This window comes from Bactrocera dorsalis, chromosome 4 (assembly GCF_023373825.1).
Source record: "Bactrocera dorsalis isolate Fly_Bdor chromosome 4, ASM2337382v1, whole genome shotgun sequence".
Taxonomy (NCBI): domain Eukaryota; kingdom Metazoa; phylum Arthropoda; class Insecta; order Diptera; family Tephritidae; genus Bactrocera; species Bactrocera dorsalis.
Window position 1 is genome coordinate 20,769,240 of NC_064306.1, and position 6,795 is coordinate 20,776,034.

Sequence of the window (6,795 nt, forward strand, 5' to 3'; positions counted from 1 at the left end):
ATGCTCGAAAAAGTTGCCCAAAATTGGACTTTCCGAATGGACCACCTAAGACGCAGCCGCGGTCAACATTTAAATGAAATTATCTTCAAAAAGTAAATGTCATGAACCAATCTAACGTTTCAAATAAAGAACCGATGAGATTTTGCAAATTTTATGCGTTTTTTTTAAAACAAAATCAAGCTCTTAAAAAATCACCCTATAGTTTTAGTACAGCAGAAAATATGTGAGCGAGAAGGTGATAAAAGATCACATGTATACAAAAGTTTTGGGAGCTTTTTTGATTCGCCCTTAAGAACGTGATAGGAAAAAGTTACAATTAAATCGGCACGTGTTACCGGCATGTCACTAGGTAACATGACCGTCACTGTTCTAACTGGAATATTTACTTAGGTTAAGATGTATACACCCTGCCAGCCATGAGCGGTTAAAAAACCAGTGAAGCAGTAGGTAGTAAAGTGGGTAAAAATGTAGATTGCTACAGGCCGCGTGAAGATTCTACCCTCTTTTCCCTTCACACGTACGTATAAAGGCGATCATACATCTCTGTTGCGCTCATTCAGTAGTGTCATATAAAAAAGTATATCTGTCCTGCTCTAATATCCCCAATCGATAGCTTATGCAGGGTTGCATTTTCTCTTTTTAAACAGCTGATGCAGGGTTGCAGTTTTTGTTTGCTACTTTGAAATTTCAAACAAAACTTTTTAATTTTGCAAATTTTTATTTTATTTTATTGTTTACATATTCACATAAAATTTATTATCTATGTACATATATAAATAAAAATGAATCGCCAAAATGTATGTACGCTCATAACTTTCATACGACTGAACCAAATTTGATGATTCTTTCTTTATAATGTTCGTTGAGGTTCAGAGATGGTTTATGCGGAGAAAAAAATTCGATTAATTGCCGGAAAACCTCTAAAAACAGCCCTTTTCTTTTTCTCATACAAACGAATGAATATTTGTTCGTTAGTAACGCTAAGAGAACGGCTGAATCAATATTGATGAGAATGTTCTGTGTGAATCGGGGAAGGTTTAGAAATAAAAAAACCTGTATGCTTTTCGTGAGGAAAAGTCGGAAAATTGGATTATTCCAAAAAGTTAATTTTTTCCAAACAACATTTTTTTTCAATTTTTTTTTTGTTTTTCAATTATTTAAATCTTTCAAATTTGGCGTTTGCTTAAAAAATTTTTGAAAATTATTGAGTGAAATTGTTATGTGTGTTGCGTACAAAGTGATCAATTACAGATTGAAATTTGCTACGATGCCACGAAGAGGTCCCGCTAATATCGGTCGCCGTTCTTTTTGGCATCAACATACATTAGTAGCCCAAGGTACATGACCGAGTATTCCCGGGATGCGATGACATACGTGCGGTGTTATGGATCGCGGTCAATCAGCAAGCGATCGTCACGATGTCACAGCAAGACTTTTCAAGCAACAGCTTCGGTAGACATTATCTTGAAGCAACGCATATATGGTGCTGTTAGATGCTAGATGTACTCGTACTCTGTTGAGTTGCAAAAGAGAGGTTTGCCGCACGCACACATTCTTCATTGGATGGTGGAAGGTGGTTACACCAGATCAAATTGATGAAATCATGCAATAATGCGACAATTCCTGATGCTAAGAAAGAAGATCCAGTTTATACAAGTGATGAAAACCAATAAGGTTCATGGAACTTGCGGACACTACAACCCCACTTCGGTTTGTATGTCTGACAATAAATGCATGAAACACTATCCGCGTACTTTTCTTTCGGAAACACAAACTAGAAATGATGGATATCCACTCTATCGGCGTCGCTCACCAGACGACAATGGCTGAACATTTAGAATTCAATTTATAGGCCTGAGTATCGAAGTTGACAACACATGGATCGTACCACATTCGCCATTGTTGTCTAATTCACATTCAAAATTCATGTCAATGTTGAGTATTGCAGTTTGGTGTAATCGATAAAATACGTTTGTAAGTACGTCACCAAAGGAAGCAACATGGCGATTATTGGTCTTGAACGATACGGTCGATACGTGAACTGCAATAAAGCGCTTTGTAGGATATTTAGTTTTGCAATTCATGAACGATTCCGACTGTTGTGCGTCTCGCAGTTAATTTAGAGAATGGCCAGAGAGTGTATTTCAACCCAGAGAATACAGTATAGCCAGTGGAAACATCGCCAGCAACAAAATTAACATTGACGAGTTTTTTCTTAACTTTCGTCAGTGATGTGTTTGTGAGAACATTGCAATTCACGAAAGATGAACTCATCACAAACGTTCGGACATTGGCCAAACTATCGTAACTACGATTCCTTAAGTGCACGCGCAATGTTAGCTGCCAAAAATACCTATGTTGTTGACCGGGAGACTTGCGCTCATACAAATCGATCGATCGTCTTGACAATGAAGACGACGCCGTGAATTATCCAGTGGTATTTCTAAATTCTTTGGACAGGCTTGGTATGCCACCGTATCATTTGCGTCTCAAAGTAGGATCCGTCGTTATTATGTTTTGCAATCTTCATGCGCCGAATACAAGGGGGAGAATGCTTGATTCTACGATTTCCTTTGAGTTCTAACGATTTTCCATTTCAGTTCAAACGTATTCCGGCATAAATAAGGAAATGCTATGTTTTTCACGCGGTCGTAGCGTGCTCACGAGTTGGAAAACCATCTTTTCTGTACACCGGAACAGAAACCAAAAAACATTGTAATGAAATATACATAATTTCGCGCAGGACAACGGCTACGGGGTCAGCTAGTAGTTTATATAAATAAAAATATATTTAATTTAAAAAAATAATTGATACCTGAAAAAAGATTGAAATAAAATAAAGGTTGAATTTGTAATATCTAAAAGAAAAAGAAGGATTAATTGTATAAAACGATAATAATATCTGAAGGAAAAGATTAATATTATCTGAAAAAAGAAAATATATTAAATACAAATAGAATTTACTCTGAAAGCAAAGATTAATTAAATAAAAATAGTGATAAAAATAATCCTCAGCTCGAATAAGATCTTTATTTTCCACCACCAGCGATCAGAACTTAAAGATTCTTATTTGAGTTTAAAGTTTGGTCATACAAATCAAACAGTATGATATATTCCCGGGTATTCATTTGATCACAAACATTTTAGTACGAAACTAAACGCCGTGTAAAAAAGTGTTATTCAAAAAAAATATTCAGCGACTGTGAATCGAGGTCAACCAGGCGACCAAAACAATTACCTCAAACGATTTTTTGAAGAATAAAAACAGTTTATTAAAAAAAAAATTATTAAAAATGTCGAACACTGCGGGCATGTTACAACGGCAAAGAGAAATTTCAGCACGGTGCCAAAGAGATGAATTAGAGGATATTGAATTCCACAGCAACCATACAAACTTGACAGGGAAAGTAGCGCCGAATCACGAATACTTCGTCAACAATGTATACGAAAAATTGCGGCAGGATTGCGAAGCCGCACATGATAGAAAGCGAGTCCAGGAGCTCATAATGGAACTAGCGTCCAAAGAGATGGACACAGGGGCTAGAGAAAATAGCCCAACTGCCAATAGAATAAACCTTCTAGAGCAAGTAAAAAGATCGACATACATATATTCGATCTATTATTGAAGAGTCAATAATAAAAATGTATACTGCCGACGAAGATGAACTTGAAAGCAGCGTTTGAAAAACTACGCTACTCCTATAGCATTTCATTTTTACTCTTGCTACCGCTCTCACTTTGTCGGGAACCACAGCATAGCCTTAGCAACAACCCAGCGGGATATGGTAGACATTGGTAAGCGAGCAAGGTAATCGATGCAGCATGATTGTATCGCTTACCCCGACCGATGAAAATTAACACGGCGATGTCCTACGAAAAGTAACAGATCACCTTTTGCCATAGTTAACGAAGATTTCTTTGATGCCAAAGTAAACGAAGAATTCTTCGATGCCACAGTTAACGATGAATTCTTCGATGCCATAGTTAACGAAGATTTCTTTGATGCCAAAGTAAACGAAGAATTCTTCGATGCCACAGTTAACGATGAATTCTTCGATGCCATAGTTAACGAAGATTTCTTTGATGCCAAAGTAAACGAAGAATTCTTCGATGCCACAGTTAACGAGGAATTCTTCGATGCCATAGTTAACAAAGAATTCTTCGATGTCAAGGTAAATAGGAAAAATTGCATATTCGTATGAAAATAAGTATTATGTGTACAAAAACTCACCTTATAGGCCTCTCACACTTTTTGTTAAAAAGAAAAATGCACTAGATTCAATACAATCGTTATAATGGTTTTATGTTATGCGAAATGCACTTAAAAATTGTTATAACAAAATGTTTTTAACTGAACTGAATTATTACAGATTGAAATAGTTTAAAATCGTTAAATACATATTACATATCTTTATATATATAAATCTTCTGACCGTGTGTTTGCCTTGGGATTGCTCCTAAACGGATGGACCGATTTTGATGAAATTTTGTGTGTACGTTCAAGGAGATTCGGGAATGGTTTATATTTACAATTTGGTCCATTGGAAAATGTTTTTTAAATTATTTTTTCATTTTTAATCAATTTTTAAATTTGAAATGTTTGACCGATAGATGGCGCTCACATCGCAGTATCCAATATTCAAACCTTAAATTGGTGTAAACGTGTATTAAACAAAACGATGCCAAAGAAAAAGGCGATATCTGTGGATCAAGTTTTTATCACATCGCTTAATATCTATAAAAGAAAGTGATGTTAGTTACTAAGCTTATAACTAGAGAACGCCTGGACCGATTTCGGTGATTACCACCAATTCGGATAGGTCTCCGCCCAAACAACGAGAATACTTTTTTTTTAGGATAATTCCAAAAAGTATCTTTTTTCCATAAACATTTTTGTGTGTTTTGTTTTTCAATATTTTGATTTGTAAATTATTTGAATAGTTCAATTTCGGTCGCTTGCTTTTTTATTCCGGCTATTGAAAAGAAAAATTATTCAGTGAAAACTTTACGTGCGTTTCACACAAAGAGGTCAATTGCAGATTGAAATTTGTTACGAAGCCACGAAGAGGTCGCCCTAATATCGGTCCATCAAAGTATGGCAGCCAAAGGCAAGGCAAGGCAAGAAGTACTCCCAGGATGCGGTGACATACGTGCGGAATTATGGATCGCGGTCAATAAGCAAGCGATCGTCACGACGTCACAGCACGACTTTTCAAACAACATTTACGATGTTTCATGGAGTTTAACTTGGAGTAGGGTAGGTATATGTGGAACTGTTAGATGCTAAATGTACAATTTTGAGTAGCAAAAGATAGGTTTGCCGCACGCACACATTCTTCATTGGATGGTGGAAGGTGGTTACACCAGATCAAATTGATGAACTCATTTCTGCGGAAATTAATGATGCAGAGAAAGATCCAGTATTATATGAAGTGACGAAAACCAACATGGTTCATGGACCTTGCGGACACCACAATCACACTTCGGTTTGTATGCCTGACAATAAATGCGCGAAACATTATCCATGTGCTTTTCTGAAACACAAGCTGGAAATGATGGATATCCACTCTATCGGCGTAAATATCGAAGTTAACAACACATCAAAGTTGACAACACATGGGTCGTACCATATTCGCCACTATTGTCTAATTCACATTCAAAAGTCATGTGAATGTTGCGTATTGTAGTTTGGTGTAATCGATAAAATGCGTTTGTAAATACGTCACCATAGGAAGCAACATGGCGGTTATTGGTTTTAAACGACACGGTCGATACGTGAACTGAAATAAAGTGCTTTGTAGGATATTTCTTTTGAAATTCATGAACGTTTTCCGACTGTTGTGCGTCTCGAAGTTAATTTGGGGAATGACCAAAGAGTCTATTTCAACCCAGAGAATACAATACAGTCAACAGAAATACCACCAGCAACAAAATTAACATTAGCGAGTTTTTTCTCAACTTCCGTCAGTGATCCGTTTGCGAGAACATTGCTCTATTCAAAATACGTTGATATTATGCATGGGATGCATCATCGAAGAAATTGTTACGCAGAAAGCAGGGTCATCCAGTAGATGGACATCCAGGTGTGTTCTCAACTAATGCATTAGAATGAACTTACACAATCCACCCGAAAAACGAATGCCACTGAAGTTCACACACATTTCGCGATGATCAGCCTTCAAATCCGCGTTATGGGATACGACCAAAAATTACATTGCCGAAGACACTTTACATTGCATACGCTAAGAATTGGAAATGGGTCAATACTGATTGATACTTCCCATGGTCTGATATCAATCCCATATGCCGTTTATCAATTCACGAAAGATGGACTCATCACGAATGTTTATACGAACATTGGCCAAACTGTCGTAAGTACGATTCCTTGAGTGTACGAGCAATCTTAGCTGCCACAAATACCTATGTTGTTGACTTAAACTGGAAAATTCAAAGTCAAATTCCAGGAGACTTGCAATCATACAAATCGATCGATCGTCTGACAATGAAGACGACACCGTGAATTACCAGTGGAATTTGTAAATTCTTTGGAGAGGCCTGGTATGCCACCGCATCATCGCAATCTGATTGTGATGCACCTATCAAATATAAGGGACAGAATGCTTGATTCTACGGATTTCTTTTGAGTTCTAACGATTTGCCAATTCGGTTCAAAAGTATTCCGTTTCCAGTGAAAATTGAATTTAAAATGACGATCAACAGAATAGTCGCATAGTTGGTTGCATACATTTGGAAATTCTATGTTTTTCACACGGCCAGATATACGTGGCGTGCTCA